The 22016-nt window shown below is 41.9% G+C and overlaps 1 pseudogene; it reads right to left on the reverse strand.

Annotated features, from left to right (window-relative positions):
- Positions 1-13846: 13846 nt before the first annotated feature.
- LOC144762499 (KRAB-A domain-containing protein 2 pseudogene) lies at positions 13847-15494 on the reverse strand (annotated as a pseudogene).
- Between the last annotated feature and the right edge of the window lie 6522 nt (positions 15495-22016).

Genomic DNA, 22016 nt, shown 5'->3' on the forward strand with positions numbered 1-22016 from the left:
GTCAGAACTTTATCGGGATTGTACTTGATTGAGTGTGATGTCACAAACATTTGTGCGGATCTAGATTGTGTTAAGGAATACAATAGGTTAAGAAGAGAGTATGCGCCACATTTGCCTCAATATCCTTTGTTTGAGAAACGTTTGGTAGGCCGGAAACGAAGAAATGTGACCAATAGTAGGGAGGTTGTAGCAAAAAGACGAAAAGTCGATGAACCCGAAATTATAAGCAGAAAGAAAATGGATTCTGTTGAAGATGTTGTTGGTTTTCAATTTGAAAATAGTTCTGGTGTCAACTGCTATGCTAATGTAGTGGTTAATGTTGTCTTTTCTCTAGAAACTTTAAAAGAACAGATTGTGATCAATTTGGATCAAAGTTTTTGCTGTTTATTGAATTCTGTGTTAGAGAAATGTAGCACTGATAGAACAAAAATAGAAAGTGTCTCTGAAATTCGAAATCTGTTAGACAAATGTTCAGGTCAAACGCAATTCTCTCAAAATATTCAGCAAGATTGTCAGGAGTTTTTAATGTATATGCTTGATGTATTGCAAGATGAAGGTGTAGATGTAGATCATCTGTTTGGCCTTTCTTATCAATGGCAGCATGACTGCGAGAACTGTAGGGTATCAAGTACTACTAGTGTAGACTCAGAAAGATTTATATATTTAACTTTGCCAGACAGTAAATCAGTGTCCTTTAATAAGCTTGTAAAAGCAGCCGATCAAAACATGGAGTGTAGCCAATGTAAGTCTGCAATGCTGTCCACATTATTTATACGAAGTTATGGCCAGTATGTCATTTTAATGTTCCAACAATGTAGACCTGATGGAACGAAATTGACAACTTTAATTACAAATTTTGTGGCTTCGCAGTTGTCAATATCAGGAAGGACTTTTGTAACTGCAGCAATTATATATCATGACGGTCCTTCAACAACATCAGGACATTACACAGCTTATTTAAAGTCTAGAAACGGCTGGTCATTCTGCAATGATTCTGTTTTAACTTTAAAAAAAAAATTGCCTTTTGACCTTAAAAATTCTTACCTGGTGTTTTTACAACCAAAATTTTAGGGAAAGAATCTCGGGATTTGCTCTGAGGAATTTCAAGAGGTTCTAATGGCTCCTACACTATTTGGCCTTGAGGATAAGTGTAGTACAGAGTGAAAAGTTATTGAGTTTTAAGTAGTTCCTGAAAAAAAAGAAGATTTTCTTACAGAAAGTGGTGGGCACGGATTAGTTAAAGGACAACAGAGTATTTCCCAAAGCAAACGGTGTTCTTACCATAACACTTGACGTCATGGAAAAATAACTGCACTTTGAATGAGTTCTGAAAAACTATTTCTTTTAATAAGCTAATTCAAGCAGCCAATCAAAACATGGAGTAGAGGTAATGTAAGTCTGCAATGCTGTCCACATTATTTGTACAAACTTTTGGTTATAATGTCATTTTAAAATTCCAACTATATAAACCTGATGAAAGTAAGTTTTCAACTTTAATTACAAATGTTGTGGCTACACAGTCGTTGATTTTAGGAAGAACATTTGTAACTGCAGCTATTATATGACATGATGGTCCTTTGACAACATCCGCTTATTACACAGCTTATTTAAAATGTAAAAAAAGCTGGTGTTTCGGAAATGATTCCCATTTGACTATGAAACAATGTTGCCTTTTGACTTAAAATATTCTTACTTTGTGTTTTCAGAAGAGAGAATTTAGGGTAGGTAACTGGCCTATAATGATTCTAGGAGTTGATATAATTTTATGTACTGTTTTAAATTGCTTTGTGATTAACAGTGATCAAGAGAATTAAATGATTGTAGTAGTCATAGAGGTAGTGTAAGTGTGCCTCATAGTAAGCAGTATCAGTGTCATAGGAAATGTGGAACATGAGTGAGCAAGAAGGGTGAGATATTACTAGTACAGGATTGTGAAAGTGATCTTGAACGTTTTCTTTCTGAAACTTGTGGAAAAAGAAAATGACGGGATTCGCTTAGAAGAATTCCAAGAGTTATAAATGGCTCTTACACTATTTGGCCTTGAGGAGAAGTGCGGTAGAGAGCGAGAAGTCATTTATTGTATGTAACATATTTGTCAAAACGATGGAGCTTTTCTTTCAGAAAGTGGCGGGCAGAAAATAATAACAGCACAACAGAGTAAAGCTGTTCATACGACATCCTTCGACGTCATGGAAAGTAAGTTACTTTTGAGGAGTTCTGATTTCTGATTGGTTATGTTATATGGGTTTTTTAAACACAATCATTTTGATTGTGTTTTTTTCCCCGCTGTTATATGATGAATACCTTCAACTCACTGTTTTTAGTGAAATTTGATATATTCTGAGAACAGCAAAAATAAACCATTTAACATGTATAATTAATTCTGTACTTTGTATAGTGAATTTTAATTTGTACTCGTCTTGTCTCATGCTCACTCGTCTTTTACTACCTTCTATCAATCCTCTTTACATACTCACATTGCCTTTTGTTTTATTCTCTTTCACCCTTGTTCTCTAACTCCACTTATCTTTCAACCTTTGTTTCCCTATTCCAACTCTGCTTTTTTCTTTTCTCCCTTGCACCATTTTCCAGCTTTTAGACCTTCTGCTTCGCTTGTCTTTTCCATCTTTCCTCCCTTTTTCTAAATTAAATATTTTTGGGTTCTCCTTTTTTGGTGCAATCAGTTAGTATAACTCACCCTCACTCATTTATCTTTCTTTGTTGCCTCACTCAGTCTGTATCTGACACTCTTTCCTTCACTTCCTCTGTCTCCTCTCTCCCTCACTCTCTTTTCCTTATTCACCCTTTCCTTATATAGTTTACCTTACTCACTTTCTTTTAGTAGCTTACACAACTTCAATTTAGTTTTCTCTTCTACCTTCTTTTCTGTCACTGAAAGTATCTTCCTTTTTTTTCTCTTAGTAATTTACTCAATTACAATTTCTTTTTGTGTCTGACTGTCTATCACCGTTTCTTTCTCTTTTTTTCTGCATGTTTATCTCTAACTTTATTTCTTTGTAAAATTGGATGATTTTCAATCTTTTCCCTTGTTTTTTCTAATTTTTAAATACATGTTTTAATATTTTTCAAATTTTTGTTCTTTCTTTCACAGATTGAAAGTATAAAAATAATAAGTGACTAAGTTAACGACAATTATAAGGTAAGTGTTTTGTACTCTTTTCGTTACATTTCTATCACATTTAACTTCTATTAGTTCCACTGCTTCATTTCTTTAACCCTCAGTTTCCTGCCTTTGCTACTTCCCTCATTCCTTTTTCTATTACTTACTTACTCTACTCCTTCCACTCCTTTTCTCAGTCCCTCTGTTCTCATAGTTCCTCACTCCTGTTCACTCACTCCGTCTCTATTACTCTCACTGTCTCTGACTCATCACTCTTTCACTACTTGTTCATTATGCTTTCTCCCTGTAGTTCAAGCACACCATGTTATTTACATTTCTTTGCTTTTTCAATTATTCCTTTTCTGTCACTTCTTCTTTTCTGCTTTCTGTTTTTTCTCTCTGTTATTCCACATGTTTTAACCTTACTCACTGTCATACATCTTGTTTTATTCCTATTTACTTTCGCTTACTGTTTTCTTAACACTTTCCCTCAGGGTTGTTCTTTTAGTCCGGTTCTATCCCTACCTCTCATTCCACATCCTTTACTGTTTTTCTTCTTAATTTGAACATTCACTCACATTCTCTAAGAAACTCTTGTTTATTATTCTTCTACTCTCCTTTTTTTCTTTCACTTCCTTATCTATTTTGTTTTTCTCAATTATACCCTCTTACATCTTTTCTTTGGTAAATAGATCTAATAAACAGTATCTCTGTGTTACTCCCTCTAGCTGTCTTTCTTTTAACATTACTCTCTGTTTCCTTCCCTTATACTCACTCTTCCTTTTTTTTTTTTTTTTTAATTCCGTTTCGCTTCCGGTTCGCGTACCGGCGCGCGAACCGGGAAGCGAATCAAAAGAAATAGAGGTTGCCAGAGTGCTAAACATTCTAGCAATTTTTTATAAATGGGAGGTAGTTCTGAAAAGAACTTTTTTTTAATTGTTTTTGTTGTTTTATATATTTTTTTATTTTTCTGAACATTTTTTTACTTTTTTTGTATTTTTTGAACGGTTTTATATATTTTTATTTTTTTTGGGGGGGAAACGAAAATCATTCATTATAAAGGGCTCAACAGGAGCAAAAAAAAAAAGATAATTTACTTTCTGGGGCGTTTTGGACATTTATGATTTTCAATAGCTCTGTTGATTAAATGTATGCTACTCTCCCTATAGCAAATTAATTTGTCGCAAAAAAATGCAGACTTGATTCACGACCCCGAAGTTCATCTGAATGTTTGGGACCGTCTCCCTCGCCTCTGGTCCCGTCACTGCCTGTTCGGTTGATGTACTGGCCACAGGAGGGGGGGTTTCCTGCAGGTCATGTACCTGCGCAGCACTATAATTTATAGGGTGCCACCTTTCCATGTGCCGATGCATGGTGTAATTCCCGAAGCTGTACTTTTTATCAGTCCCTCTGGACAGAGCTTTGTCACAGATCAGACATGTGACGTAGCGGGCATTTACTTTTTTTTGGCCCCGGGGAAATGTATAGAATTGCCAGATATAACTATCCTTCACATGGGACCTCCTTGGCCCTTCAGGCAAAAACTGTCTCCTCCCTTGCTCCTCTTCCTCTTCTTCCTCTTCTTCCTCCTCTTGATTAAGGATGACCTGAGGAGGTGGTCCTTCCTTCCTAGGAGGTGGTGGTGGTGGTGGGGGTGCACCAGCTGCAGCTACTAATGAAGCCATTTCTTATTAATCAAAATAGGTCTTCCTCTCACAAAGTTGAAAGTCAGAGTGAGAAAAAAGGTGGGGGCTTTCATCATTTGGGAAAAAAAAATGTTCTAAACCAATGAAAAGTGTTATTTTTAGGTCACATGACCTAGCCTTACATCATTAGGAAACCAAAAGTGAAATGAACCAATTAAAAGTTTTATTAACAAGTCACATGACCTGTTACGCTTACGTTACGCGCTCCGCGCCACGCCCCGGATCGCTTCTGGGGTGCTGCGCTTCGCGCCTCGGTTCGCGCTCCGGAGCACTTCCGGGTGCGCTAATGCGCCGCGTCATAAGACGCATTACGCGACAACGCGATACGTCGCGCTTACGCGACACGTCACGATGTTGTTTTCTAATGCGGCAGTTGCGCAAACGGAACGTTTACCGGTTCGCGGACCGGGTCGCGGCACCAAATTGAGCTAACGGGAAGCTACCCGGTGCGCGGACCGGTAGCGAAACAAAAAAAAATATATACATTAAAAAATTGTATTAAAAACATATAAAATATATTTTTCGATTTAAAGAAGAATACATTTTAAAGCTTTTGATATTTGCTATTAAAAAACCATTGAAATTCACTGAAAAAACCATAGGTTATAGACCATATATAGTTAGGAATTAGCATTTACAAAACCTTGAAAATTTACTGAAAAAACCATAGGTTATACACCATATATAGTTAGGAATTAGCATTTACAAAACCTTATTTTACTCACACAAAACCATTGAAATTCGCATATATAGTTAGTTGCACTAACTATATATCGCGCACCCGCAATCCACTGCTGATCATGTCACATATTACATCATTCATGACATGGTCAGTGACATCACTGATGACATCACTGATGACATCTCAAATGACATCACTGATGACATCACTGATGACATCTCAAATGACATCACTGATGACATCACTGATGACATCTCATTTGACATTACTGATCACATCACTGATGACATCATTCATGTGATAATACGATGAACCTCTTCAGACTCTAATATAACCTTAGATACACTCAGTGTAAACAGACACTCACAGACTGTCACTCATCCATGAAGTTACACACACACCTAGTCAGTCATGCAAAGAATCAATCACACCTCCATTTTCTCAACTATACAGTTATACACACCTTACTTATTCAAACATATACTAACACATATTTACTCTCTTATACAATCCCGGATACAAGTTCACAATGATCCATACAGCCACTCACACATTCACTGGCTCTTATGCACAGTTATATATATATGTCAACTCTCAAATGTACTGTGTTTTACATATGTACGTACTTTGACATGTAGCACTGAGATATCCATTCACTCACCAATACACTCATGCACACAGTCAACCGCCCATACAGCTGTTTCCACATGCACTTTTGAACCCATACATCTAGTGAATCAACTGCTCACACATCTATGCACAGAGTCATACACCTCCCAGCCACCCACACACACACTCAGTCTCCCATACAAATACATGGGCAACCAATCAATAACCCATATAGTTACTCATATAGCTATTGATCAACACATGCAGCAGTTTACAGAACAACAGATATAATGATGCACAAATTAAGACAGTTTATTCACTAACCCATGCACTCAGTGAGACACATTTAATCACTCACTCATACAGTCAGTCATGCACCTACTAAATCCTTCATCCAGACACTTATAAATCCACTCATTCTTCAATATGTAAGACATATTTTAACTTTACAGAAACATACAGTCACTGGATGTTGTCATCAGTGATGTCATCAGTGATGTCATTTGAGATGTCATCAGTGATGTCATCAGTGATGTCACTGACCATGTCATGAATGATGTAATATGTGATATGATCAGCAGTGGATTGCGGGTGCGCGGTATATAGTTAGTGCAACTAACTATATATGCGAATTTCAATGGTTTTGTGTGAGTAAAATAATGTTTTGTAAATGCTAATTCCTAACTATATATGGTGTATAACCTATGGTTTTTTCAGTGAATATATATATATATATATATAATACTACATAGAGAGTCTGTTCAACAAGAAAATGAGGGCTGTCAGTATTGTGGGACAGACAATAAAGAGTTAACAATCAAAATTTGAAGAACACTCGCTCCTCTGCTTACTGATTAAATGATGCCCTTGGGTGTAATTAATGGGTCAATGCACACGTTCTTGTGCGTCATATTAGAATGTATACATGTTCTCATGATATGTCAATGGAAATAATGCAAGGTAAAATGAGAAACAAATTAAATGATGGTGAAACCAGTCAACACTACATGACTAAATGTAGAGAACAAGATTAATAATTTACTTGGTAAAATCTATAATTTCTCTAGCGTTTGTAGATAACATAAGCATTGAATTATTTAGTGAGTAAAATGAGCATGCCTTTCAGTAAATATTCTATACAATATTGTTTCTCAGAATTAAATTCACAGGAAAGCTGTAATGCTGCCACACTCTCTCCATCCTTAACGTTTTTCACCTACCACAATGAAAATTTAAAAAACACTTTCCAGGGATAGAATATTCAACACATGCGTGTTTGAGAAAAAAACAGTCCAACTCATGAAGTGTTAAAAGAATGAAGACTTAAGCAGCATGTGAAACAGCAAACATAGAATGTTTCTTTTTCTTTCACGGTGTAGGGAGAAAATCTTGGAATCCTCAATAGTTTGAAGATGACATAGAAGGCCCACCTTGCATAGTAGTTCAAAGATGAACACAGTGCAAAGGCACGTTGTATCCTTGCTACTTGTAAAAGGGCAATGTTACAAGTCTTAGCATAAGTGGCATGCGCAGTACGGGAGCGAAAGGGACAAGCTTGGCAAAGATGGAGGAAATCTCACCATGCCTAGCCCTAAACATGTAGGGGTAGATTTACAAGGACTGGCGCATCCCTGCATATCAGCAAGGATGCATCAGGTAAGATGCGTCACGCAAGTTTACCCTTGCGCCACAACAGATGTGCCGCATTTACAATGTGGCGCAAGGATAAACAGTTGCGTGACGCATCTGATGGCGTAAGAGCGGTGCATTGCTGGAGCCGTGTCGCAAGTGCGATGCAACTCCAGCAATGCTCGAGGGCTGCCCATACCTAACATGCTGCGTCACGCCTTACACCTGCTTCAAGCAGGGGCAGGATTTTGAAGCAGCGGAGTTGGAAAAGTGACTCTGTGACATCTTGTAGATTTCACTGTGTCACTTTTCCGAGGTGTTTTCTGATGGAACGCCCACCCTGCATACATTATACCTGACGCAGGTTTAATGTGGTGAAGGGCTTGACAACGTGACGCATCTCCCTAGATGCGTCACTTTGTAAATAAGGTGCAACATGGTGCATGGTTTACGCCGCCGCTGCATCACAGAAGTGACGCAACAGGAGTGTAAATGTGTCGCAAGGGACCAGTAAATCTGCCCCGTAATATTTCCTCAGCCTGATGCCTATATGAGGACAGACTCCCCACCATGATTTCCAAGATTACTCTCTTCCCATCCAGGTCGCATAGTATGTCATGTAACAAAGGGCTGATAAAGATAGAACGCAAAAAGATGCTGTTTACTCCACGAGGCTCGGTTCTGATCCAGTAGCGTCAATAGGAACCACATTTAGGTGATACAGAATGAAATTGAGGCAGAGCAAGAAGAGAATAATCAGAAGTGGTCTATCTTGAACTGATTCATTACGACCTCCTATTTTTCTCATTTTACTAGTATTCTCCATATTTTGTCATAAACTTCGAGGTAATTACGGGTTTTACTTATTTTATTTTATGGGATAGACCTCGCGTATTCCTTCTCCTTTAGAAAATATCTTAACACTTCCCTTATTTCAAGGCTATGACCTTTACGGTTTACACTTAATACTTACTGGCACCCTTCAAACATTTTTAATCAAATGGTTTTTGATCTCTGGAATTTTCCTTTTGTATCCCGGGGAATTAACCTGACAAAATGTCATGCTGTTTTTTCATTAAGCATAGAATGAGTGGAATAGACCTTCTTTTAACTAGGCATTGACATACATTGCACACTCCCAACAGCGACACTGCTCGTGAAAACCTTGACACAACCCACAGTTAAAATGTTTCCTGTAGGCGAGGCGCTCTATCTTCTTTCATAGTACAGTACAATGACAATGCAGTCTAGAAATACGCCAAACGAGAGAAGGCCTGCTACTATTCAGAGCTATTGTGGCAAAAATGTTCCTTTGTTTTCAGTGCACATATATGTAACACCGAGGGAGGGAAGGCGGGCACGTTGCACTCAAAGGGAAACCTCGCGCCCTCGTGCCCTATTGTGAAAAGAAAAATATACGTGTAGCAGGGTCTGTCCTTCTTTTGCGTCCTTTTATAGTGGGAATCATAAAGGTTGTTAAAAAGATCCATTGTCCTTTCAATAGGAGCTGCGTGTTCAATCGTGTTACCCTACTTGACGGGACAGCATTGGCTGGGCCTTTAAACACGCCAATGACTATCCAACAGGCTTTGCTGTAGGCCGCACGTCTTTGTCAGCTTCAAAGGATTCAGCAAATGGTAAACTCAACAAGAGAACTCTAGGGCGTCCTAAAAGCGTATAACGAGCAGGCAGGCTTTGAAGCACGAGAGCCGATGCGTGGTGATGCGTTGAACCCCCGCAGCGCGCTGCCTGCGTGACATTTCACCTGGAAGGACTCCACAGCGCCAACATTTTGCTTATGGCCTCACTCTTTGCTCATTATTGCAAGTGGGGGAGAAATGACCCATATTTTCAAAACTGTAAGCTGGAAATAGAGCAAGCAATACATTTTCTGAAGATAACACCTTCACTCTGGTAGGTGATACACTATCTGGTCATGCTGTTTATAAGTCCATGGTAACATTTCTAAATTATTTTTTCACGTTGTTGAAACTTGACTGATTCCTTCTAAAACGTATTTCTGAGGCCAAGCTGTACCAAAGGTCTTGAAGTAATAAATCTGTGCCGTAGAAAGTGATAACATCTACCCCACTGTGCATTGGGATAATTTGACATTGTATCTGACTTTGCAAGTTGCATCATCTATATTGCAAATGCCTAGTAGTCACAATGGAAGAGGCGAGAAAATGGGACTGCTAGCTGCTTGTGGCATTCAGTCCCATGTATCAGTGCTTTGTGACCAGTCCTGCAGTGGTAAAGCATTGACTGATTTCTGACTGACAACATTCTCCAGGTCCCATTGCGTCAGGGATACTGGCTGCATTGGGGAGAGGGCACACTATACCGGTCTATGTACATTTGCTTCTTTGCCATGTCCTTTGCATAAAGTGGCATTTTTTAAACGTTCTTTAATGCCCTTGCAATTGTGTAATGAAACCCTTATTCAGCTTACATTCTGTTGCTAAATTCACCATGCAAAAGACACCCTGTGACACTTCACGCAAGGGTCAGAAAATGAGACATTTCAATTATTTATTTAACTCCTCAAAGAGAGGCAAGACTGCATCTTCATTGCAAACAGAAGGACGTGGCTTTTCTGCCCACCATCAGCAAATCCTTGAAAATACCTTAAAACATGTTAAAACCCTATAACTCACTGTGACATTTGTCGATTCCAAATAAATACTACTGCTTGTTTGATTGCCTTGGAGACCTGAGGATTCCACCTTACCTCCTTAGTATCTTAGAAAGGCTTCATAAAGACAATTTTGCCCAAGTAAGGTTTGGGAAACATGGCAAATTGACACCTCACTTCCCTGTTGGAAAGGGAGTCCTGTGTGCTTGCTCCTACCTTGTTCTGCCTTTTTATTAACGGACACATTGAGGAGCTCAGGGAGGTGAAGAACAATGATGCACCTAGGCTAGCTTCTGGCAGGGTCCCGGCGATGATGTTCGCTGATGATACCCTCCTACTCTCAAAGTCGCCCATGGGAATCCTTTCTGTAAGATATTAATACATCAAAGTCCAAATATATGGTCTTTAACCCAGTTAATAAGTCCCGTGCAAACCCACATTTACAAGGTACTCCACTAGAAAGAGTGTCAGTCTTTGACTACCTGGGTGTTACTCCTACAGAGCATCTGGAATGGGGGGTCTCAGGTAACTAAAGCATTACATAAGCTAGCGCAGACAGTGGGAGGGCTTATGAAACTTTACAGAAACTCCACATTTAAACCTGCAGGGCCAGTGGTCGAAATCTACAAAACCCAGGTCAGGAGTGGCACAATGTACGAGGCCGAACTGTGGGTTCATTGCTCTGCTCCCAGCTTGAATAAAATTGAGAATAACTTGAGACAGCTGTTAGGTCTCCCCCCAACACCCCCCTTATCCCCCTATGCTTGGATCTGGGCATCAGGCCTATTTGTGAAGAGATAGCCCCGAGACCCCTAACATATGGGAGAAGGCTATAGGGGAGATCCCAGAACTGGCCACATATCGAGCTGAGCTCAAAGAGATACTGAGCAATCCTGGCTCTGCAAAGCTACCCTGGCTCAAACACATTAGAGTTCTCTGTAGTAACTTGGGTAAAGCAGAACTTTGGAAATCACCAGAAGATTCATGCCCATCAACTTCATGGATGGAACTGATAAGATCGTACAGAAGAAACAGATTATCAGCCATTCAAAGTTCGCCTTGTGGACGTTTGACGGCCGACTTTCTCCAAATTAAAGATGGCTATTTGATGGAGCCGCTTTTAGATGACATCCAACCTAACTTGACTAGAAAACTTTATTTGCCGCTCTGCAGTTTCACAAGTAAATGGCCCAAACTAGAGTAAGATGCATGCCCTGCCTGCAGTCACAAGGAGGAGACCCATTTACATGTGCTCTTCTTTTGCCCTGGATATAGAACAATACGTCAGTGCTGACTTGTTCAATTATGCAAGAATTTAGGTTTTGCACAATGTGCTATGGCATACAGAGTCCTAAAATATGACACTCACCCCGCCATTGTCTTTGCTGTTTCCCGCTTTTTAAATTCCATATGGCATGCCCAGCGGACCTTTTTAAACTAGTAATCCTGTTGTTAATACTTTGTATATACATATTTTTACTTTTTTAACTTGGGATAGCTGCCTAATTTTATCGGTTTTAATTGGTAATGGATCTTTTTCTTCTGCATTTGCATTTTAATACTAAACCATGATATAGCATGTATTATACATTAGGCTGATTTGTGTTCAAATGCACAGTTTTCTTTTATGCACTGACATATGTTGTATTTTTATGAAGGTGTATTATCCATGATCTAAATGTATATGTTACAGTCAAAGTGTGAAATCCCAGTATGGTATTGAATGCCTAGGTAATGTATAGAATGCCTGATAGTTTTCGTCAAACTATGAAATATAATTTTTTTGTGAAAATGTTACATACTTTTCCTAGGCATTCTATACAAATCCTAGGCATTATACAGAATGACCAGTACCATTTACGAAAATTGGTAAAAGGCCACAAGATGAGATTCCTAGTCATTCGGCAATGTGTGAAATCCTGGTATTGTATACAATGCCTAGGTAATGTATAGAATGCCTGATGGTTTAGAGGCAAACTAGGAAATATAAGTTTTTTGTGAGAATGTTGCATACTTTTCCTAGGCATTCTATACAATCCCTAGGCATTAAACAGAATAACCAGTACCATTTACGCAAAGTGTTAAAAGGGCACAAGATGAGAAGCCTTTATTAATTAATACACATTTGAAACTGAAAGAACAAAACTACGAAATAAAGCACAGGATATTCTTACCGGAAAACAATGAAAGCAGAACTGAGATTGAAGTACTTGTTACACTAAGAAAGGCCGGAGTGACAGGTGGAATTGTACTCACTTTTATTCTTCACACAAAAACACCTTATATTTTGGTACTTTGATCTTGTACGTACATTTCACGACTTAAAGAAGAATGCAAACAGAATATTGTTACCGGTAAAACACAAAGCAGAACTAGCATGACCTACAGAATGGAAACAGAATATTGTTACCTGTAAAACACAAAACAGAACTGGCATGACCTACTTGTTGCAGCACAAAAACACCTTCTATTTTGGCACTTTGATCTTGTACATACATTTCACGACTTAAAGAAGAATGCGAACAGAATATTGTTACCGGTAAAACACAAAGCAGAACTGGCATGACCTACTTGTTGCAGCACAAAAACACCTTCTATTTTGGCACTTTGATCTTCTACATACATTTCACGACTGAAAGAAGAATGCAAACAGAATATTGTTACCGGTGAAACACAAAGCAGAACTGGCATGACCTACTTGTTGCAGCAGGGAAGGCTAGAGTGACATTTTGAATTGCACTTAATTTTCTTTTTCACACAAAGGCACCTCATATTTTGGCATTTCGTCTTGCACATACACCTGACGAATCCTTGGCCGATTCCTGTGGACTGAGAAGTAGCTGCAGATCGGAGAGTTTTCTCGTGGTCAGGAACATCTTCAATTCTCATTAAGTTCTTTGGACATATGGTGAATTTTGATCTGGCGTAGAGTTGCTTCAAGATTCCTTGTGCAGTTCCAAGTCGGTAAAAGCCATCTTCCGTCACGTTCATAACAACTGCCAAGAGATTACGTGAGTCACCCCGCCCTTTGTCGACTTCGGGAATCGGAACTTACACAGTGGCACCCAAAGGCACAGGAGGAATTTTTTTGTCAGAATCCCTTTTAATTTTTTGGGCCTGAATCTCAAGGTTAAATTTCAATTCCATTTTACTTTGGATAGCTTTCTCAATATTGAAGCAAACATTGCACAAAATGCTAGCCCCATAACATTCTACTTCGTCTTCGTCATCGTCTTCAGGAGAATGTCCACAGATGGCATGAACGTTTCGGCCACACTTTCGACATGTATGAGCACCGCTGGTTTCTTTTAAGCAGACGCAACAGATAGCGGAAGAAGAATGATTTTTGGTAACCACGGAAATGGAAGGCTCTTCGATAACCATGGCTTTATCACTGTTTTGGTTTCCTCATCATGGATTGCATTCTCAGCTATGTCTTCTGCAGGGAGCTGTGCCTCTTGCATTCATTCATCTCGTCTGTCTTCCTGCTGTTGTGTTGTTTGTACGGTCTCTATTATTTTTCTGAGCTCTTCCTCAGTCTCTACGTCTTGTAAAACGTCGTCAGGCAGGGACGACGTCGAGAGACATACTCTAGCTTTGCAGCCGAACAAAGCTTCGTATGGTGACTTCTTAATCCCAGAATGAAAAGCTCTGTTCTTCATAAGTTGGACGAACCGCAATCCCTCACTCCAGCAGCTAGTTTTCTCATCTTGCATCCAAGCCCACAGCATATTTTCAATGTCCTGATTAGCTCTTTCAACGCTCTCCTGACTTTGTGAGTGGCGCGGCTTCTCATGGACGATCTTCAAGGTGGGCCAATACTCCTTTAGGCTGCTTACCACATTGTTTGCAAATTCCCTGCCGTTATCGGACTGTAGAATCATTGGAGCACCAAGAAACGTAAATATGTCGGCGAGCTTGTAGGCTACTCCTTCCGCTCTCTTTGATTTCAGAGCCCTGAGAACTACAAACTTAGGGGCCAATTAGGATCGCGGTTTTCCTGCATCCTCCGGGCCGGCGGAAGCCATCGCCGGCCTGGAGGATGCGGGAAAACCACTGGGGAGGCACAAAAGACCCACTGCCAAATTAGGATGGCGGTGGGTCTCAAAATCCGTCCGCAGCTTTTCCGCCGCGGTCGCCTTCTGACCGCGGCGGAAAAGCTCTAACATGGCTGGCGGTATCTATCAGACACCGCCAGCCATATTAGGATGGGGGTTAACAGATGCCTTTCTGCGGCGGATTCTCCGCCGTGGAAAGGCATATGGTGATTTCTTTGGGGGCCCGTTGCGGGCCCCCAGGGCGAGTGGGGTGTGGGGGGTGCACATGGGGGGTACCTATGGTACCACCCTGCATTTGCGTGCACGAAGCGGCAGGCACCGCGCGGTGCTTGCCGCTTTGTGAATGCAATTGCTAAGCATGTATATTTAACCTTGCGGCGGGTGCTGCTTCAAGCAGCACCCGCCGCAATGTTAAATATTGAGGATGTGATCGCCAGGCTGGCGGTCACATCCTAATTGCACTGGAGGGACCGCCGCTGCCTCTGCGGACAGCCCCTCCTCCTCAGGGGTGGCGGGCGGACGCAGGTCCGTCCGCCATCCTAATGAGCCCCTTAGTGAGATGATCTTGGTACACCAATATAAACTTGTACTCTCTGTCAGGATGGGACTGAAAATCGATGAGATCGACCTGACAAAGGGAGTTGAATTCAGAAAAAAACATTGGCTTGACCTCAACACCTTTTTTAACACCTTTTTGCTTCTTCTGGCAAGATTCACAAAGGTAAATGTACAGCTCAACATCATGACAGGTAATGTTCTTATACTTGGATGAAAGTTCTTTCAACATCCTGTCCCGTCCTCCATGACCAATAGCCAAATGGGCCTTATGGAGTATGTCAAATAACTCGGAGTCCGCGACGTAAAACTGAATAGCACTCGTACCTTCTTTAACAGGATAGATCAACTTAGTCGTATTCTCGACCATCATTACGTTATAGTGTTTCACCAGCCAATAGTCCCGTGGTTCCTTCTTAATGGTCGTCTTAGCCTTTTTCACATTGTCCACTAACTTTTGGTAACTGGTTTCGGTTAGGAAAACAGTTTTTAGCAGCATTGGTTCTTACTTGAGATAATTAATCGCAGAACCGTTGTTGCATGTCAGCATGGTGTGATTCCTGTCTTGACACTACACTCCCTTCCGACATGGTGATACAAGAACTACGAGAAAGGATGATGGCAGAGTGTCTGTGGAACCTCAGCCGGATGCTATACACGACCTCTGACCCTGCTGCAGGCAGGTCGCTCCCCACACCACCGCACGGCTGCCACCTGCTCTTTGCCTGGTTACTTGTGCTGTCTCTGCCCCTCGCTTGCTAGCAACTTGTGCTGTCTCTGCCCCTCACTTGCTGATAACCTGTGCTGTCTCTGCCCCTCACTTGCTGATAACTTGTGCTGTCTCTGGGATTAGGTGTATTATATACTTTGCTGGCAGACAATCCGGCAAAGTATACAATGCCTAGGCAATGTATAAAATATCAATCATTTCATACTTTGATGTTCGATTTTCAGGCAATCTATACATTACCTAGCCATTCTATAGAATGCCGGATTTCACACATTGCCGGGCGGGAATGAAATGCCGGGATTAGGCGTATTATATACTTTGCCGGCAGACAATCCGGCAAAGTATACAATTCCTAGGCAATGTATAAAATATCAATCATTTCATACTTTGACGTTCGATTTTCAGGCATTTTCAGGCATTCTATACATTACCTAGGCATTCTATAGAATGCGGGATTTCACACTTTGACTGTAACATATATACCATCTTTTTCATATATTGCTATGAACTGTACTTTCATGGTCCTTGAGACCGAAATAAAGTTATTGAAAGAAAGAAAGATTGCCTTTACATCATTCTTGTTTAGCATCAATCGCAAATATCTCCTTGAAGAACATGTTGAAAATATTCAGAAAACATGCTTTAGATCCTAAAACCCCACTCCAAGAGCATACCAGGCACATGAGCTCAAGTCCTCTTACTAACTCCTAATGGAAGACCTCCAATGCTATATTCCAGTTTTAGTGTGCAAAGAGGGATATTCTTTAGGGAAAGTGAACATTACGTGTTTTCACAGTGTTTCCACTCTATGTACTTGTAAAATGCTGCTGCCATCAATGTAAAATAATCACCAACCCCCTTTTGTAACGCTTTTGGCCGCCATAAGTGTTGCAGGGTATGCTCAGACGTGAGTCCCTTGCTCACTTTGCCACTGGATTCAAGCAAGCCGGGCTGAAGACGGCTGGAATGCCAGAAACCGGTCCTCGGAAGCTTGTTTCCGGTCCAGGGAAGACATGGCTTGGCAGTTCGGGCTGGACTGTTCAAATGAGGCACAGGGTCAGACTGATTTGCATATAGCCATGTCTGAACTGGGGTGGCAGAATGGGCTAAAGAACGGTGATGGATTAAACCCAGATCTTTTGACTGGGTGTGAGTGTTTGATTGATTCAGATGCTCCGTCCATCACCACCCCCTTTTGTACCGCATTTTTAGAAAGTTGGCATTTTCTTACTTATACCATTTGATGCCTTCTGCCTGTCCTAAGAATACACATCTGGGGTGGGTGACAGCTGGCTTTCTGCCTTCCCTCCAGACAGCCACATACAATGGCAGAGTAGGTGTGACTGTGCAGGCATCTACATGTTGATGGGTCATCCTTAGGCAGGATAAGAGGGAGGAGCAGACACTCTGCACCTAAAAGGGCTGTGCCTGTCCTCACACAAAGGGTTACATGCCCCCCTGCAGTGAGTCTGAGGCCAGGGCAGGAAAGGGAGGGCCTTGTGCACTTCAAAGCATCTCATTAAAGTCTCCCTACTTTCAAGGCCAAATAGGGTATAAGTACTGGACCTCTGACACCATGATTTTAGAACTTTGTTGGAACTAAGGACGTTCTGCTAGGAAGAAGCTCTGGTGTGCTGTAGGAGGAACTGACACTTTGCTAACTGCTTTGCTGAGTGGGTCTGCAGCCTGCTGCTTCTTGACTAGGAGTAAGAAGCACTGGACCTGCTCTCTACAACCCTGAACCCAAGTTTCTCCAAGGGCTTGCTGACTTGCCTCCTGGTCTTGAAGTCTCAAGGCCATCAAAGACTTCCTTCAACCCTACTTCAGCTGCAGGACTCTTCTATCCGTTAATCCTCGCTTACCTGCAGCAGTAATTCAGGCCTGGGCCTCAAAAGTGGGTTCTGTACCTGCTTTTGCTTAGAAATTGATACAGTGATGACTTTGTGCTGATTGGAACTGACGATGTGCTCTTTGACACCAACGCAGTACTGATCCAAAGACATACCTGCATGACTCGACGACTACGCTGGACCCGACTGCGAGGTTTGACCACGTCACAGAGCCAACCGAGGTCCTGATTGCGAGGCTCGACAACAACTCAGTGCAGATCCGAGGTTCCGACAGTGAGGCTCGATGATGACAATTCGCCTGCCTTGTAAGGGGTTCGACCAGGTCGCAGGACCCGACTGGGAGGCTCCACTTTGACACATCACCTGACTGAATGAATCAGAACCGCCGTATTGAGTATTTGATACCAATGCTTGCTCCATCCAAGGTACTGCATGGGTCCTGTAGCCGGCCTGCCCTCCAATGCAGTCGGCCTGAAACTTTGGATGTACCCAGTCTAGCGCAACCTCAAGTATCCCCTAAGCGCTATTAACTTTAAAACACTATATATATTGCAGTTTAATCTTTAAAAATAAATAGCTAAAATTCTACTTATTGGATTTTTGTTGTTTTGATCTTGTCTTACTCAGACAAATATTCTCTGCTTTTCAAAACTGATGCGGAGTCTTTATAAGGTGTTTTCACTTTGTTATTGTAATTAAAGTGTGCACAAATACTTTACACATTGCCTCTTAATTTAAGCCTGACTGCTCTGTGCTGAGCTACCAGAGGGTGAGCACAGGTTAATTTAGGTTGCGTATCAGACTCACCCTGACTAGGACGGCCTTTTCAGTTTTTCTTCATGTGGCCATCTTCTTTGAGGTGGAGGGGTGATAATTGAATATCTGTGAACTACTTGTTATGCAGGGATTTAAAACCATGCTGCAGCATGACTATGCAAGAGCTCACAGTCGGCGCTACAAAAGAAAGCCTGCCTGTTCACTTCTGCGGCCATGGGCAGGTTGCGGGTTGTCACTATACCCATTTAGAAAGTGATTCAACCTTTTCAGCTCATGAAAATAGCATTTCAGCAATACACTCAGTCTAAAATATTGTCATAAGTCATAAGCATTTAAGAAGTGTCTTTGCACAACGGATGTATGACGATACATCGCGCACCGTTTCATCGCGTGCGTTTACCACGCGTCTTTTACCCCGCATAGTACATTTCCTCGTCAACAGTTACATCGACAGCTGTAGCAACGCCAACGCATTGCTTTCTATTGTGCATAACATCACATCGCGGACCCTGATATCGCACGCCGTAACAACGCATTAGTACAACTGCCCATTAGGAGCTGATCACTCGAAAATGTATGTATGCTCGACTCACCAGCATGATTTATTTTGAATGTTTACTCACCGAGTCGGACAGGATGCTCCATAGAGAGACGAAATATTTATGGCTATTGAAGCAAAGTTTATGTGACGGTATGCTAAGCACTCTGAAAAGTAAACATCACCTTAACAGTAAATAGCATGCATAGGTAGTTACTAAAAACTGGAGAAACTGACGATTTCCTGTATTCCGTATTGAAAAAAATAGTGGAGCAATTTATGGTGAGAAAGTTCGTAATAGGATTGCTACAGTCACTCAATATGTAATGTCTGGAGGAGCGAACAATAGGCCGGGGAGATGTCAGGAGTATTTATTTAATAATAAAATAAAAGTAACTGGCAGTGGTGGGATTCGAACTCCCGCCTCGAGAGACTAAAGACTACGTCCAGGGCCTTAGACCGCTCGGCCACAGCACCGCATTCAAATATTTGTCACAGACAAGGAACCTGTGTTACAGTAAATATATGACGCAGAGGAAGATCTGTTGCTGTTTGAAAATGAAAGCAAAACGATTAAACCACTGTAAGCGTCCCATATAAAAGATGAAGGGGAGGAATGGAAATGCCTCACTGGAGAGAAGAGGGCGGGTGTCTGATGAGCAATAGTTACGGAGGGTTATATCTGTATTGCTCACACACCGCCAAAGCATTCTCCGGCCAATCCAGTCTCCAGCAATTATCGTACACTACTCTCTGACAGAGTTTTTTTAAAACCATTTTAGAAACATCTGCTCTAAATATGTCAACGTTCATCCACCCTGTACAGACTTACATGAAGCAATTATTGTTAAGTATTTGTTTGCAAACCATGCACCTACCCATTCATCCACCCACCCTTTGATCCATCCATCCACCCACCCTTTGATCCATCCACCCTTTCAAACATCCATTCATCCACTTACCCTTTCAACCATCCAGCCATCCTTCACCCATCCACCCTTTCAAACATCCATTCACCCATGCACCATTTCATCTATCCATCCACCCACCAATCCTTCACGCACCCACCCTCCCACCCTTTCATCCGTCCATGCATCCAGCCACCCTTTCATTCAGCCAGCAAGCCATCCATCATCCACCCACACTTCCATCCATCCATCCATTCATCCAGCCAGCCAGCCTTTCACCAGTTCTACCATACACCCTTCATCCATCCACCCTCTCCCCATCCATCCACCCATCATTCCTCCACCACCCCATCATTAATCCATCATCCATCCACCCTTTCATCCTTCCATTATTGATCCCTGCCTTCCATCATTCATCCAGCATCCATCCACCCAGCCACCCAGCCACCCATCCACCCATCCATCCAACCATGCATCCATCCATCCATCATCCATCGACCCACCCATCCACCCATGCATCCATCCATCCATCATCCATTCACCCACCCAGCCACCCACCATCCACCCACCCATCCACCCACCCAGCCACCTACCCATCCACCCATCCATCCTCCATCCATCCACCCATCCATCCACCTACCCATCCACCCATCCTCCATCCATCCATTCACCACCCAGCCCCCATCCATCCACCACCCAGCCCCACCCATCCACCTACCCATCCACCCAGCCACCCATCATCTATTCACTCACGCTGCCACCCACCATCCACCCACCCATCCACCCATCCTCCATCCATCCATCCATCATGCATCCATCCACCCACCCATCATGCATCCATCCACCCATCATGCACCCGTCCACCCATTCATCCACCCACCCATCCATCATGCATCCATCCATCCATCCACCCACCCATCATGCATCCATGTGTCTGAATGCGCACACAACAGCGTTGCTTTTCTGCAATGCTGTCCTGACAACATTGTTGAAATTGTTGGAATATTGCAGGTAATCAGAAATCAGAAACATAAAAAAGAAGCACTTGTAAGTGTGTATTGTTTTTGTAGCTCAGGCGAGTGTCGATCCTTGGTTCCCAGCACCAAAGTCAGCAGCGCTATCCGTGTTGCCACCTGCTCTCCCGCTGTGCAGGGTTTGCATTCTGCATGCCTTTCACTTATTCTCCTGTCGTCTTTTCTCAAAAGGGCCAGAATATGTAAAAAAACATCGGGTTGTGCCCTTCAACGCGTGCACCTGCTTTATTTCGATCTGTAAGTGCTTCGTGTTGATGCTCCTGCCCCAAAAAGTAAAATTTCAACACAAAGCACTTACAGATCAGAATAAAGCAGGTGCCCGCGTTGAAGGGCACAACCCGACGTTTTTTAACATTTCCTGGCCCTTTTGATAATCCGTTTTTTTAAATAAAGCAGGTGCATGCGTTGAAGGGCACAATCCGTTTTTTGTTGTATCAAAATAAAGCAGGTGCACCTGCTTATGTTAAAAAACGGCGGCACCAGAGCTGTGTGAATAATAACAACATAAACAGGTGCACGCGTTATTAAAAAACGTCGGGTTGAGCGCATTGGCGGTGACATGCCTTGCACCTGCTTGTTTTTTTTGTATGAAAATAAAGCAGGTGTAAAGGTGGCTCAGCAGCTTGCCATAAAGAGCGCATTGGCGGTGACATGCCTTGCGATGTAACTGTAAACGCTCAGTAGTCGCATACGTTGAGAAAGCAGGCGATGTAACCGCCCCCGCGATGTAAAGGTCGCGATGCGATGGCAGCGCGATGTAACACTGTCGGTGTAATGGGTGTTCCCCTGCACAACTTATGTCTTGTAACTCTGATTCGCCACATTTATCTCAATGTGGTCAACAAATTGATCAAAGAGCATCTTTTGTTGTCAATTATAATAAGGATACCCAAACATCATCCATTTAACTCAAAACGACCTGTGAGTACTCTGTAATTGGAGAACACACGTTTGTTCACCCACCACATACTAGACCTGGTTGAAGAAAATAAGGCGAATTTGGTTTTCTTCACTGAAACCTGGTTCAAAGAGAACCATACACCCAACATGGATGAACTTGTACGGAAAAGGTTTTTACAATTATCATGCCTACCATAGTGATAATCAAGGAGTCAGGATAGCTGTTATTGTACGTTCACCCTTTAAATTTAATTAGTGACATTTGAAACAGACCACAATACAAT

Source organism: Lissotriton helveticus, chromosome 6 (assembly GCF_964261635.1).
Source record: "Lissotriton helveticus chromosome 6, aLisHel1.1, whole genome shotgun sequence".
In the NCBI taxonomy this organism is placed as follows: Eukaryota; Metazoa; Chordata; class Amphibia; order Caudata; family Salamandridae; genus Lissotriton; species Lissotriton helveticus.